The sequence below is a fragment of the Wyeomyia smithii genome, chromosome 3 (genome assembly GCF_029784165.1).
Source record: "Wyeomyia smithii strain HCP4-BCI-WySm-NY-G18 chromosome 3, ASM2978416v1, whole genome shotgun sequence".
NCBI classification, from domain to species: domain Eukaryota; kingdom Metazoa; phylum Arthropoda; class Insecta; order Diptera; family Culicidae; genus Wyeomyia; species Wyeomyia smithii.
The window spans coordinates 272,366,872-272,383,536 of record NC_073696.1 but is presented as its reverse complement, the minus strand read 5'-3'; the positions used below and the strand labels follow the sequence as shown (position 1 = coordinate 272,383,536).

Sequence of the window (16,665 nt, the reverse complement as noted above, 5' to 3'; positions counted from 1 at the left end):
AATGATGAAAAAGAAATTCCATGAAATCTTTTTTTCGAGACGGAACTTTTCTCGGATGATGGAAGAAAAGTTGGAGCTCAAAATGCTACTTACATCAGCACACTTCGCTCTCACACAGTTGCATAAAAGAGGAGCACAGTGGAGATGTTAATGTAGCGCGATAGTGTGTGCGTGTTTAAAGCGGTTCTGTAAAATGACAGTGCTGCCAGTTAAGCTGCTAATAAAATGCTTGTAGGGGAATTTTGAAGCTTACGCAATTTAACTTATTTATTAGCAAAATGTGGTTATACAGTTATTTTATCTACCTAACATTAATATTTTCTCTTTCATAATCAGTATACACAAGAAATCATTTTAACTTAAAACAGGCACGGACAATAGTAGATAAGCCATCATTCAATATTATGTATAACAATTTAACTAGTTCGAATTATGCTATTTGATAATTGATTCCATTCACAATTGACATTCATGCATATTTGTATTCTACATTGTTAAAAACTGATCAGTGTATGAACGAATTCAAATGAAGGCTCATATGAACTACTACTAACAAATAACACATTTGAACATACTTTTTTTACTAGTAGCAAATATCAGGATTGCATTGTGTACATGTTCCAAATCCAATAAGATTTACTTCGTCAAACAATACGTCACTTCGCTTCAAATATATCTATTTTCTGCTTCTATAATATTTAAGAATAATGATTAACAATGTACAAATAACTCAAGTAGATCACTACCAGGATAGTAGATAAAAAATTGTACGGAGCTCGTACTCTATTGATAGGACTAATCAGTTGAATATTCTTTTATTAATGTTATATTGTTCAAAGGTTTATCACATTACAGGTCGGACTCGATTATCCGTAGTGTCGAAATTTTTTTCACTCCGGATAATTGAATTTTCTGGATAATCGAATCACCAACTTTTTCTTACAAATTTGTTAATTTGTGAACGTAATTTTTTTTTTTCTTTTACTACTTGAACGATTCAGTGGCGTTACCAGAATTTTTTTCTGTGAAAAAAGCGGTAAATTCTCGAGAAGTAAAAAAAATTAACACTGATTGGTTTCACTTAACTCGGACATGTTTCAAACATGCTAGAAAGGATAGAAAATGTGGTGAAAAAGATAACAAAGGTAAAATTTCAGAATAAATGTTATAAACAAAAGGACAAAAAAAAAAATTCTGGATATTCTAGTCTGAAATTCCGGATAATCGAGTCCGACCTGTATATCGTTTGATAGTTCTACTGTATAATGTTGCATTTTCTTGAACGTCTTAGGTAAATAACTTGGTTTTACACAATTTTGATGCTGTTTTACATGTAAGATTGATGGTTCTAATTTTTGGCACTATTCCTTAAGATACTCCCAAGCTTTCATGTTTTTTTATGGTTCAACACATTGTGAAATGTCACCGGGTATCATATCCACTCATAAGACAACAAAACTGTCGCGTCGTAATTTTTAATCAGCGCTCCTTTGTTAAATTACAAAAGCAAGCGGGATAAATTTTGAGCTACGCATGTAGAAAAAATAATCTTAAAGCGACTCACATTGTGTTTTTGAGTCTTCTCAAAGCTTAGATACTAACTGAAGTCTTTCATCCATATTACTGCAGAAAACACTTCAGTTGCGCAATATATCTAGTAGGGGTACTGGGGGTAAGCCCGGCCTCCTAAGGAAAATGATTCTTTAGTAGCACTTGATGGCGAATATTGTTATATTTCTTTCACAGAATCATTGCCCAGATTGTTTTCTACAAGACATGAAGGTTTTCAGTACTTTCAAACTGTTATTTTACAAGGAATAGTGATGTTTTGAAACTAAGATAAAAACGACGTTTAGCAATCAGTGCGGGTGAAACCGGCACCCCTTGGGGGTAACACCGGCACCTAAGTTTGTTAATGAATTAACTCGAATTAACTGAACCAATTTGAATTCGGAAACCGCCGAATGAGAGATCTTTAGTCTTTAGATTAGATCTTCAGTCTTTAGATTATTTTAGTCTTTTCAAATGAATAAAAGCTTAAGTTCCACCTACGAAAAATTACATCCGTTTACGCATCAGCTGCAGTAGCGTATGTTTTGTCTATTATTTTGACGTTTCAAGGTGGCTTCGATGTGTCTTAAAATGTCTAAAATATTAAATACCAACACTTCACATATTCCAAAACACAGTTAATTAGCGTTTTCTAGTAAAATCCTAGGGGTGACTGTCTTACCCTCAGTGCCGGGCTTACCCCAGTACCCCTATAATTAAACTCGCTATTAGAATATTTTTTTCTTTGTCAAGAAAGCACAAATCGTATGAAAATTTCTGATACTAAAATTGTTACAGCACGCTGATGATCTTTCTTAGTTTTAGGTCAATAATAAATCATTAATTCTAACTAGACTTGTTTTCATCATTTTCAGATAGCGAGCATTTTATAAAATTTGTAGTACCTTTTTTATTTCCAATTTTTGGTTCGTAACGAGTTTATTGTTTCTGAATAATTTCTAATTTGAGTGTTCACTATTTTAATCGTTCCATTTTTTTGCATTTTTTTTATTTTAGGGTTTGGTAACATATATTTTTTATTCTTTTTTTTGTTATTGCTTTGTTGAGCAAATATTGTATTATTTTATAACGTTCTTAGGAGTAGCACGTTATAAAAGACATAAAAATATTTGTTGCTGTACCGCCGCCAGCGATAATTTGATTGACGCATTAGGTCTAGTTAAAACCTTAACTTACACTGACTGTTGTAAAATTAGTTGTGCAACATGACTCTTTCCCTGTAGAAAGATTGTATATGCATAGGAAATACCAAGCATTTGGCAGCACGGTTGACGTACCGGGTTGATTTTTGGTTATTCGTGATAAAAGATATTCATTGATTAATTCAGATTCAAAGAAAAAACGTTATAAAATTGATCTAAAGTTTGCTAGCACTGATTGAAACCCGCGGTAAAGCCAGCGGCACAGCAAAAATCGATGACAGGTTTCCGAACAACAGAGTGTCGAAAGGAGGTGAAGCACAACCGCGCCGGTAGCAGAAATTCGAACTGAAACATGAAACGAGCGGTGCGTCATACCGACGACGGTTTTTACCGCTGCTGTGGTGTTTGTATTTGTGAGCACTGCCGATCGAGAGGAAACGCTGCTTTTTACCTACTTTTGCTCATGGATTCATTTTTTCAGGAGTAGGCTCTGCTCAAGGCTCCCGCATTTCGGGGCCAAGTTAAACTAATTTCAATCAGTTTTTTTCACTAGGAAATTATTGAATTGCCAATGCTATTTCAAGTTAAATAAGTCGACTGCCATAGGGAGACGTGTGCAAAAAAAATCAATTTTATTCGACGACTGGCAAGTTTCTACGTTTGACGTAACCAGCGCTAACCACCGGGCCATGTGGCCGTAAAAACTCGCTGCTCATTGAATTCTATATTTTTCGTACCTTTTATGTGCGATTTCGCATGTGCTCCATATCCTCGTTCAGTTCTCTTTTTTTTTCTTTGCCAATCTCGACTATGCCCACACAAACACTTGAAAACCGGTTGATTGCCAGCTACACCAACACATACTAACTGACATCATACAACCGCTAAGCAAAGCCAGAATACGTGTTCCATCAGTCACGAGCGTAATTGACTTGCCTACCTCACTGTGTTCTCCGCCGCATAGCGGCAAAAGAAATGTGCATACAAAGAAAATGAGTAATAAACGCGAAGCGCGAGGAAAAAGCCGTAAAACCTGAATCATCATCGGAAAGCGAATTCGCGCAATAAAGAAAGAAAGCAATAAGAAGTTGTACAGCACAAGCGCAATCACATTTGGATTGCCTCCGTGTTCCTTCGATACTCCAACGCCAGCGTAGACACAAACTTCAGCTCTAGTTTGGGATATCCATATCGTCCATCAGTAGGATTCATGCTCCAGTAGCATTCGACCGCTTCCGGTGGCTTCGTGATGTCTACCACCTCATCACCAATCTACCAACATCTGGTAGATGGCATTAGATAACCAAAATGTCACCATGCACGAGGTTTTAGCCCGCTGGCTGACTTTCTGGCTACACCATTTACCAATGTACGAGATAAAATTCGATTCTGCGCAAAACTCTGTCAGTCGAATCATATCACACTACTGTGGCAATGTTGGAATGGCGTAGGGCGAGCGGAAAGGATATTTCTGGAAGGAAACGCCACTTGGCAAGCGCCTTTGGGAGCCAGGCTGGCATAGCGACAAATGAAATAAATTACAACGGAGAGATAGATTTCCAACACCACCACCTGAACAGCTTCCACCAGAGGAGGCTCGAAGTGTACTTCGTAAATCCGTTAAGGTTCACTCCATCCGTTTCCAGACATCCGCAGATTCGGGTCGTGTAAGGAGGAAAGTGCAAAACCAGAAGATGTTCTCATGAATAAGTAAACAGATTGGGCCACATCATGAGATAAAGAAAGCAGTACCCATGTCCAGCTAGTAGGATACCAAATCAATGCACCAGTAGAAGGCGATAAAACTTTAATGCTGGTTGGTAGATTGAATGCTAACTTTGTTATTTGATGGTACGGCAAAAGTTGGGATGCTGTTGTACATTTTTCATCAGCTATATAGAAGTTATGAACATGTACAAGACAAAAACTTTGTTTTCGGATGTTGTGAAATGAATAAATTTATTCTAAAAAATATACAAAAGGGCCTTCAATGTTAGAATTTTTTCCTAAACCACGTTTAACGACGTCAGAAGGATCCGGCAGAGAGCGACAGAAGGATCCGCCGTAAGACGACTGAGTGAGGGAAAGGTTCGAAAATGAGTCACAAAACCTTTACTGCCGGTACCCGCATAACTGTCCCATACTGATTTCGGTCACTTTTGAGTTATCATCGGGAATCGACTTAATTGTTATCATATTTTCTGGAAAAAAATTAAAATTGATACTTTTATATGGAAAAACATGGAAAAAATACCAAGTTGTTTTTGTCCCATATTGAAAGTACCCGCATTACAGTCCCACTGCATAGTGGTATGAACTGCAAACATATAATTCTGCTCTATATTAGTGTATATCGGATTATTTCAGGCATATAGAAGTAAGACATTTAATTAACTAGACTAATGTTGTTTTTCTGTAGTACAATCTACGTTGCCAATGATACTGCCGGTTGCTGGTTGAATTTATATGGGATGGGACAAAATATGCGAGTACTTTTGAAATGTACCCGCATATTTTGTCCCATTTTGTCTTATTTTCAAGTTATATAACGTAAAACCAATTCCATCCATGCGTTTTTGTTCTCAACGATAAACTTGTGCTGCCATGAAACTGTTATGGTCATTGGTTCGGGGTGTAATTGCTGGAAATCCGAAAATTCACGGATAATATTAAATCGCCGTTTTCTCAACATGTTGTTTTTCATTATGGGACAGTTATCCGGGTACCGGCAGTTTATTTGTGTTAACTCTTAGGTTTCAGTATTGTAATCAAGAGGTTTATTAGCGAAAATTGAGGAGCACTTGAAAGTTTTGCGATTTGTGCGTGATTAGCGTTGTCGAGCAGAATAATTTAAAGTTTCCAATATTCGTAATATGAAAAAAGTCAGATAAAATTTTATAAGACAAAATTTTATGATAAGACAAATATACTATATTTATCACTAATGTGCTCTTAAAGAAAAAGAAAACGCCAGGAACAAGCAGCTCCGACTTACGTAATCAGCTTTTACACGACACGATTGTCACATGTTTCAGTATCTCGCGTGCTGCCGTATAGAGTAGTGGCACTTCACTGAATTCGGAAAGCTTTCAAAGCTCAAGTACCTTGTGAAGTATGTATGTGGCACGAACAGTACGATTCAGCCAAATAAATTGTGTAGGTAAACACCAGCTGTATCGAAGGACAGTTTTAGCGTGCACGGCGAAATGATGGAACTCCGATAAAACCCCATTAGGTTTCCGAGTTAACACTTTATTGTTGCTGTTGTTTGTTAGCGAATCGACAGTTCTGTCAATTACTATGACGAGGTACTGGAGAAGTTTACCTTGAAGTTACAATGTGCACCACCATACACACGTAATATACGAAAATATTGGAATGTTACAGAACCATCGGCAACGTTGCGATGAAAGCTGTCCGCAAGAGCGAACAACTAGCTGATATTCAAAACTTTTGGACAAAATCGACCTCGAACTCACGTGCTACGGTTTCGAAAACAGATAAGTTTACCCGTTGTTCAACCGGAGCAACGAGAACCTCCGCACAGTGGCAGTTCCTGCTGACATCGCCAATCGAATAAAAAAAAGTCTGCCCCGTCTGTCGAAAAAGTCTGTTTGATGTAGCAGTTTGTGCTTTATTTGTATGTTTTATTTTTTCCTCCTGCCGGTCTAACCTTGTATGATGAAGTCCTCACCCAGTCATGCGGACTAAACTATGGGAAATTTCGATAATGTTTTCGGGTTATAGTTAGTTGTCGGTTGGTTACCATAAATTTGCAAAAAGAGCAGTTCTATTTGCTGTTTTTTTTTTGGGCTGTTTTTTATTGTATTCAAATGCAATGTTTTCGGTTGCTTCGGAAGGGGATCGATTTTAAAAAATGCGCTTCGAGGTCAATTTCGTAATTGGATTGAGTGTTGCTTGTTAAGTTTAATAATTGTACCATAGATTGCGGCAACATTTTCGAGCATAATTTACATGTTGCTATTTTTACTACCAATATACAGTATCTGATGATCCGCTTCAATGCCTGCCAATGATTCCGTTGCTGTTTGCTGGAACCTTCTCATGTGACTCACTGAGTGAAAAAGATCAGGACGGACGTACAACATAAGATACATAATGCTGCCCAGCAGCTCTCGATTTGGTTGCTTCCTTTACGGCTCAGCTGATGTCCTTTCTCCATTGGGGTTCGTAGAAGGGATGCAACCGGACATACCAAACTTCTCCAGGGTTTTAGTAATGGCAGAATCTTGGAACAGCTTCAGCTCGCCACGGTCTAAGTTGTAATCAAGTTATATACTTGGAAAGAACTCCGCTTTTCCGGAATCAGTCATCTTGAACTCATCGGAAAGACGACGCTTCAACTCTGCTCTGGCCGACTATGAAAAGATTATTCAGGTAAAGCACCAGATAAACTTCATCGCAGGCAATAGTAGACCCGTAGAGACAGTAATCATGATCCGATCTGCGGAATCCAAGTTTCAGCAGCGTTTAATTGACCTTGTCGTTTCAACATCTTGGTGCTTGCTTTAATCCATATAAACACTTTTGCACTTTGCACACGCTCCCTTCTTTCACTTTTACGCCTTGAGGAACTTCCATGTACAGATTCTTCTTCAGCATTCCATGGAGGAGAGCCGACTTGACGTCTATCTGTCATCCGGACTCGTCTTCCATGAGTCGAAACAGCCACTTCGTTTTGAGTAGCTTCACGCCGATTGGACACTCTATATCCTTCCATACATGGTTATTCATCATGGATTCATGCTTGATCTGCACCACATGGTACCAGTGATCACGATGCTCTCGGGCATCGATTTCGTTGTATGTTTCAGGGACATCTGACGATGAGAAAGAACCAACAGCATTTGCTCTAAAGCCGGTAAGATAATTAAGGAACTTACCGGGAAGTTTTCGCTCTTGTTCGCTGCACCTTGTGACTACTCGCCGCTCAGGCCGGAAGACATGTCCAGATCTAAGTGCGAAGGGAGCGCGGAGTTGCCTGGTTGCACTACGAATGTGGCTTCCTGCGCTATATGTTTGTACCCATTTTCGTCATTGGTCAGGACTTTATCATCACTGTCGATCGAATCCTTCTGAAAAATTTCTTCCTCACATCGCTCGACTTCCTCTTCCCTCTTTTGCTCGTAAATCAAAAGCACAACCAGTCTTTCTTAAGTATGATCTGCAGCTTTAATTGCCCATGGAAAGCAACGCTCAAGTTTCCTTCATAAGCTTCTTCACAAACATTATGTTATCCCTGAGAGCCGGGATGTACAGACTTATTTTGCATGCATCATAACACCACAGTTGCTCTTTCCGCTGATTGAACCGGCTTCTTTGGCCACCAGAAATTCTCCGCTCTTTGCCACATCAATGAATACCGGTCGATCCAAGAATATAACGAATGAGAACGGCTGCTGCAAATTTACCATATGGTCATTGGCCCCTTGAAACCCGCAGGAACTATATCTTATCGCTAATACGCATCCCAAACTTTCAATCCTTCGAGAAACACCTCACAGAACATCCAGATATCAAAACCGTTTCCGGCAAACTGTAGAATTTCGTGAATCTGCTTATCGCCCATAACCTATTGGTGTGAGATGTTTCAAAGCCGTGAAAGTAGAAGAAGCTTGATGATTAACGCTTGGAAAAAAATCATTTCGTGTCTTGTGCAGTTGACGGTTTGATTAGGAATGCTGAGAAAAAATAATGTTCCATGAACTTTGGTTGCTACGATGGAGCTTATCGAGGATCACTGATTATTGGATCTACAACACATTATAAACGAGTAATTCCACAAAAAATAGGCAACCAATTTTATCAAGCTGAAACTTTGAATAGATGTTTGCTATGGGCAAAACAAGCCATTTTGTGCTATACGTTTAGTTTTTTGGAATACGACTAATTTTTGGAAAGCTTTTAAAAAAGGCTATTTCGGAAAGGTCGCAAAAGGGGTTGGTTTGATCGGTATGACGTCTTTGGCAAAGTTGCAGATATATTTTTTTTTTCAAAAAAATATACCTACACTCCAAAAAAAAATATTTTCTCTTTCGAAGAAAAATTAAAAAATAATCGAAGAAAAATTAAAAAATAATCTAAAAAAGTTCATTTTTTTTTCAAAATTTAGTTTTTTATTAAAACTACAAAAAAACCTTAACGTTGAGAACCATCCGATTATGTTATTTTGAAAAAATAAACTTTTTTTTCGAATGGCACTTCTTTTCTAAAGACAAAATCTTCTTTTCTAAAGACAAATCTGACCTAACAAACCGTTTTGGCTTTGAAAATATTTGTAAGCATCAATACATTCCCAAAATAGCATTTCCAACAGTTTCTCAAAAATTAGTTGTCTTTTGCCCATAGAAAGTTTCAGCCAAATTTCTTGATTTTAAAAAAAAAGAAAAAATTAAAACTAGGACATTTTTTTTTGTACTGCTCTTCTGTGTAGTTTTTAGACATAAAATAACCTCTCGTCAATTGATTAGCAGTTCGAAGTATTCGAAATAAAAACCACAAGTTACAATAATATTTACCGACTGCGAAAATTAGATAGAGGCACACGCTTGTTTTAGTAGCGGGGTAAACAACGTGACGTGAGCATGCTGCCGTGTACATGTGCAAATAGCTGTTAGTTCGGTACGATTTCCTACTGATTACGCCAACGGAACCAGCAGAAACGGCATAACTATCGACAATTGATCTATTTTTAGACATCGATAGCTAAATATATAAGGATTGTATTTGTCGAATTCCGAAATATGCCTTTTCTGAAATGGCTGTTCGAAGGTCAAATTTGTCCATTTCCTCCTCCATGAATGGCAACAACCGAAACTATTAGCTAGTAAAATTTTTGTTTGGAACAAACAAAATCCCTAGGAATCATTTATTGTGCGTAGTATTGAAATTTGTCACTCATTCATGTCTTCGCTGGTGGGTGCAGATAACGATAGCAGCACAGGTTGTCAACAACTGGTGGATCTAGTGTTGCTTTGTCCTGAACAGTAGCAGTCCTTTCACGCGGATTGCAAGCTGAAAACTGAATGGAACATTATCCAACAGCAACAACTTCCATCGTTAGCGAGGACAATAATACTGTGTTTTTCTAGTGTTCCTGTTCGTTTATCAACGGAACGAAACACAGCACAATTTCTATAGATGGACGCTCGTTTGTTTGCTCACAACCACTCATTTGGGTGCGATATGCGTGTACCCACCTATATAAGGAACCGACTTACGTCAGCAGCAAAGGTCACCAGTGCGTTAGAACAAGTGGAACTTACCGGTCTGCTCCGTTGGTGTTGCTAAATTAAACTAATGAATGAATAATTAAAATATCCGCCGAGAAATGTGTCCTGCGTGTTACACAATTTCCGTTACAAAGAGATAGATTAACACGCTAGAAAACAGGGGTTGATCCCAAGGGATTATTGAAGCGTGAATGTGAGACTGCAAACCCCAATAAACGAAAACGAATTGTACCTACATTAAGATTCAATCAATATAACCTTCTTGTAGCAGGCCTTTACCATCTCTGTTCGGGAAACATTCGAACCAGTCGTCGTTACTTGATAGCTAAAAAGCAAGAGAATTTAGCTTTCTATAGCCATGGAACTTTTTTTTTAAAGGGGGGGATTTGTAAGTAGCTTAAGTATTAATGATAAATATTAATAAATAGTGAGTATGTGTGTCCAATCACAAATGGTGACTTCTCAACACTGTTAGAAATTTGTAATTTTAATTGTTAGGATTTGTTTGCTTTCGCAGTTAGGACTTATCATTCGTAGGGATTTAAACCTACTTGTCAGAAAAGGGGAAGTAAACTTACAACTAATTAATTGCTAACTTATTGGCTATAAAGATAAAGGCTTGTCGTAGCAATTGAGGATTGCAACGATTTTTGTCGAAAATTGTTAATAATTTTATTTGACATGGCTTCTTATGGTTCAACACCAGTAAGTCTATGTAATTCGAGTGTACCAAACCAAGGAGGACGCTTCAAAATCATTTTCAGAATTTTATTCTGAATCCTTTGGAGCGTTTCCTTCCTTGTTGAACAGCAACTTGACCAGATCGGTACAGCATAAAGCATTGCTGGTCTAAAAATTTGTTTGTAAATCAAAAGTTTGTTCTTTAAACAAAGTTTAGAATTCCTGTTAATGAGAGGATATAAACATCTCGTATATTTGATGCACTTGGCTTGTATACTCTCAATGTGCTCTTTGAAAATAAGTTTTTTATCATGAATTAGTCCCAAGTACTTAACCTTGTCGGACCAACTTAAAATAACCCCATTCATCTTGACAACGTGATTATTGTTTGCATTGAGGAAAGAAGCCCAAGGCTTATGCGGAAAAATTATCATTTGAGTTTTAGAAGCATTGGGAGAGATTTTCCACTTTTGCAAGTAGGAAGAAAAAATATCTAAACTTTTCTGCAATCGACTGCATATGACACGAAGACTTTTTCCTTTTACGGAAATGCTTGTGTCATCGCAGAACAATGACTTTGTGCATCCTGGAGGCAAATCAGGAAGATCTGAAGTGAATATGTTGTACAGGACTGGACCCAAGACTGAACCTTGAGGTACACCTGCTCTGACAGGAAATCTATCAGATTTTGAATTCTGATAGACAACCTGCAGTGTTCGATCAGTAAGATAATTTTTCAAAATTTTGATTAGGAAAATTGGAAAATTAAAGTTTGCAATTTCGCAATCAAACTTTTACGCCAAACACTGTCGAATGCTTTTTCTATGTCTAAAAGAGCAGCTCCAGTGGAATAACCTTCAGTTTTGTTAGCTCGTATCATATTAGTAACTCTGAGCAATTGATGAGTTGTGGAATGCCCATGGCGAAATCCAAACTGTTCATTTGCAAAAATTGAATTTTCGTTGATGTGTGACATCATTCTGTTAAGAATAATTCTCTCAAACAGTTTACTTATTGAAGAAAGCAAACTGATTGGTCGATAACTTGAAACTTCAGCTGGGTTCTTATCCGGTTTTTAAATTGGAGTAATTTTTGCATTTTTCCATAATTTGGGAAAATATGCAATTTTGAAGCAGCAATTGAAAATTTTCACTAAAAATTCCATTGTGCTCTCAGGGAGATGTTTGATTAGTATATCAAAGATTCCATCGTCACCAGGTGCTTTCATATTTTTGAAATTTTTAATAATTGATTTAATCTCATTCAAGTTAGTTTCAATTATTTCTGCAGGTAAAAAATTCTGGGAAGAAATTAAATCAAATTGACGTGTGACTTCATTTTCAATTGGACTCACAAAATTCAAATTTGAGTTATGAACACTCTCAAACTGCTGAGCAAGTCCTTGAGCCTTTTGTTCATTGGATACAAGAAAACGTTCACCATTTTTTAAGAGTAAAGAGTAAATCTATGTTTAATCTCTTTCTGTAAATCTTTATAAATAGTTTTAAAAACAGGGTAACGAGTACGTTGATATTGACGTCTGCGGACATTTTTCAAACGAATTAGAAGTTGAAGATTTTCGTCAATTATTGGTGAATCAAATTTCACTTGAGCCTTTGGAACAGAATAATTCCTGGCATCAACAATTGCACATTTTAATGCTTCCAAAGCGGAATCAATATTCACTTCGTTTTGCGAATCAAGCTCATTATTGAAATTTCTCTCAATATGAGTTTTGTATCTTTCCCAATTAGCCTTGTTATAATTAAAAACAGAGCTCATAGGGTTTAAAACTGATTCATGTGATAAAGAAAAAGTTATTGGAAGATGGTTAGAATCAAAGTCAGCATGTGTGATCAAATCACTACATACATGACTTTGATCTGTAAGCACCAAATCAATTGTTGAAGGGTTTCTTACAGAAGAAAAGCATGTAGGACTATTCGGAGACAAAATAGAATAGTATCCTGAAGAACAATCATTGAATAAAATTTTGCCATTGGAATTACTTTGAGAATTATTCCATGAACGATGTTTAGCGTTAAAATCACCGATTATAAAAAATTTCGAACGATTTCTGGTGAGTTTTTGTAAATCACCTTTAAAATAATTTTTGTGCTCGCGTGTGCATTGAAATGGTAAATATGCTGCGGCAATAAATAAAATCCCAAGTTCAGTTTGAACTTCAATTCCCAAAGTTTCAATAACTTTCGTCTCAAGGTGGGGAAGAGCACGATGTTTGATTCGGCGATGAATAACAACTGCAACTCCACCGCCGGAACCCTGAATCCTATCATATCTATGAACCACGTAATTGGGATCATATTTTAATTTTATGTTAGGTTTCAAAAACGTTTCAGTAATAATTGCAATATGCACATTATTAACTGTTAAAAAATTAAAAAGCTCATTCTCATTGGCCTTCAATGAGCGAGCATTCCAATTTAATATTTTAATTGTTTTATTTAAAATCATTGCTAAATTTTAAATTAGAAACAATTTTAATAGTAAAATTTGTGCCTATTTGAATGGCTTCAAACATTGATTTTGCCTGCAACATGGCGTTCATAAGATCGAACATTGCCTGTTGCAAAAAAGAAAGTTTACCTGCCGTAATAGGCCCCAGGCAGTTGACATTAGAAAAAATATTTTCGGCAGCAATATTAGCTGGAGTAATAGGTGTACAATTGTTTTCTAGCGTGTTTTGCTTACCCATATTAACGGTCATTTTCGAACTACCAACACTAGGCGGTATAATGTTCGAACTACCTGTAACCTGTGCATAAGTTAAACGGGTATGCAAAGGAGTAGGTAAACTATGCGTCACTGGTACGCTTGGAGAATTTTGTTTTGAAGTTGGTTTTAATTGAGAAATTGAATTTTGTTTACCTTGCCTTGCCTTAACAATTGCTAAACGGACTGGGCATTGATAAAAATTCGACATATGGTTGCCGTTACAATTCGCACAGCGAAAATTTTTACTCTCTTTCACAGGACATGTGTCCTTTTTGTGAGAAGAGTCTCCACAAATGAGGCATTTTTGGTCCATGTTACAAAACTTTGAGCCATGGCCATAACGTTGGCAAACACGGCATTGGGTGATATGCTTTTCACCTCCGCCAAACTTTCGATATAATTCCCATTTTACACGCACGTTATATAAAGCATGTGCTTTTTCAAAAAATTTTATGTTATTAACCTCACTGCGGTTAAAATGAATTAAATAATTTACAAGGGAAATTCCAGTTCGCTGACTGTTTTCGCCTCGTGATTTTTGTTTCATCAGAATTACTTGGGTAGGGGCTATACCAAGTAATTCTGTCAAAGTAATTCTGATCTCATCAACGGTTTGATCGTTGGTGAGGCCTTTCAATACGACCTTGAACGGCTTGGCGCTCTTCGTATCATATGTAAAAAATTTATACATCTTTTCAGTTAAATACTGAATAAGACGATTCCAATCTTTCAATGTTTGGGCCAGTAAACGGCATTCGCCTCTTCGGCCAATTTGATAAGTAACTTTGACGTCGGAATAGCCATGGAACTGTTATTGCAGCCACAATGACGTATTCACGGAATTCAACATCTGTTATCTTTAGTCCTTTATGATGCTACTCGCGATGGATGACAGCCGCTTTAGATCTGTTTAAATTCGTTCGAAAAAGAAAATTAGTTTTTCAAGTATCACGTGAGAGCTCTTCAAGTGCAGCGAAAAGCGGCATATTACTGAAAGCGAAAAGGATGAAGTAACCATATGAAAATCATTGATTCTATGGTATTAAGAGACTAACAGGACGATTAAAAAAAATTGTCTGCTTGCATGTAAAAAGAAGTTCCACGAAGTACTGATAAAGTACGGTGGAAGAGTGAGGAATCAAATGTTAAAATAATTGGATCTGCTTTATAAGCTTCGAGTGTCCTTGCGCTAATTAAAGTTGCATATTTTTCACAGCGACACGAAGCAGGAAGCATTTCCTTGACCTCTTCGTGGACTGTCTACTATATTTATATGGGTAGTTCAGCTTCATCGTCAACCCGTTTCTCATTATCGTGAACCGAGTTTATTGTCAGTCAGTTCTAATTTTTTTCTGCTTCATGATTCTTTCATGTCCGTACCGTGCAAGCATATCAAAATCTGGCCTCATTTTTCGCTGTACTCTACACTGGCCAAGTAAAGCTTTATTCACGTCTTGCTGCTGTTCGTTCGTGAAACTTGACTTTTTTTTCCTTTTGATAAAGTCGACTGAATTCTACAATTGTGGCAAAAAAGCCTTCTCCATTCCATCTTTATTACGTGCAATGTAATGTAGAGATAAAAGAATATACTGAAATTAAGATTCGCTACGTACAGGTAGTAGCAGGAACAAATTTATTCTTCTGTTTTTCAATTTCTCTTCAATGGTTTGCAAATCCTTTTATAATTGATCCGAGCATTTCCACGTAAACTTCGTATGCCATATAAACGAAAATTTTTTATAAAAAAATTGGTAAAACATGTTCATTCATTCTTATATCCATTCTTACACATTATTTGATTTCTCGACTCTATTGAAACCTAAACTGCCCTGGCAGTGAGAAACAGAAACACAAGATACAACTTAATAAAATCAAACTGCTTCACTCCACAATCAACAAGCCAATACAAATAGAAACAAAGAGTCTAATGAAATAAAATTGCTACTGCTTTTGCACCGTACTTTATAGCGGGTCTACGAGAAGGTTAAAACCAGGAACGGAACAAATCGCATTTCACAAGCTTTCCATGTCTTCGTTCCATTCCGAGTCTTGTGTTCACAGAACAGTGGACAGAAAGCTTTTAGTTTGCTCGCTACACACAGACGGCAGCTAAAAATAACACAAACCAGCTTTGCCCCTATTAACCAAGGAAAGGAAATTGACACTCTCCTCTGGTGGTTGCCAGCAGAGCACTGTGTGTATGCGTGACTGGAGACTTTCCTACGCGGACTGGAGCCTCCATCATTGGCCATCACCGCCTCTGGAAGGATTACGGCGCTCTGGGGTTTTCCAATTGCGAAATCGCAATGTCACAGTTGATGCTTGATCTCGGTGTAAGCCGCGCTGTTTCCACATCGTGTAGGCCCATCGGTGCGCACCCAATGGGGAGTGTACTGGGGTGGGGAAATTTCGGTGTCATCATGGGTAATGAACTATGAAAAATTGCAGGATTGCTCGGTGGTTACTATTTGTTACTGGTTGTCATTTGAACTGCGGGATATCCCTTGGCTGCTGGCAGCATATCGGATGGAAGGCGCTCTATCGACCGCTGCGGGCAGCCTCTGATGATGATTTTTTCCTGTTTTCAATAATTGTACGATTTTCTAGCCAACAGTGTTGATTTTTCTAAAAAAAAAACTTGAAAATTTGAAAAAAATAATTCAACAGTTCTTTGTGTCGTCTACAGATGAATTGTACCTACAGATCATTCTAAAAATTTCTTTTATTTCTTTTCATTTTAGGTAAGTGGAAAAATCCCACGGAGCAATATGTTTCAGGATTCGTAAGTATGGACGCAGAATACGCTATAGCTGATAATCACACTCCAAAAAGCGTCCTTACAGCAGACATACCAAAAGCACAGTAGTTCCACATGTTCTTAGAACACATTTGAGACGATGTGATTTTGGCTTTGCTTACTTTGGGCGTTAGTCATCATAAAACTTCATCGTATCACAAGCTCATGTAATTGGTCCGGCAAACAACATGCTGCTCGTAGAGAGATAATATTGCCGGATACTAGAGATGAACACACGTGCCCAAGTGATATCTACTTGCTTTGTACTTGACACACTGACTTAACTTCTCGCCCTCGTACGACGGTAACTGGCTGGTCGGAAGTGTATAAAAAGATTCTAATGTTTATTATGGAGCAGAAACTTTCCGGTGCGATAGAAAACCATGGCGAGTTCTCGTTACTCTGGTGGCCACTTTTTTTCATACCTCGTAAATGTCGACAGCCCAATTTAGTTTTTAATCAAAGGAACAGAAACGCATTGAGA

General features: G+C 37.4%; 1 protein-coding gene across 1 annotated transcript in view; it reads left to right on the top strand.

Moving 5' to 3' along the window:
• LOC129732376 (14-3-3 protein epsilon) overlaps positions 1 to 16,665 on the top strand; it is a 40,996-nt gene that overhangs the window by 806 nt on the left and 23,525 nt on the right. The gene's annotated exons all lie outside the window — the stretch shown is intronic.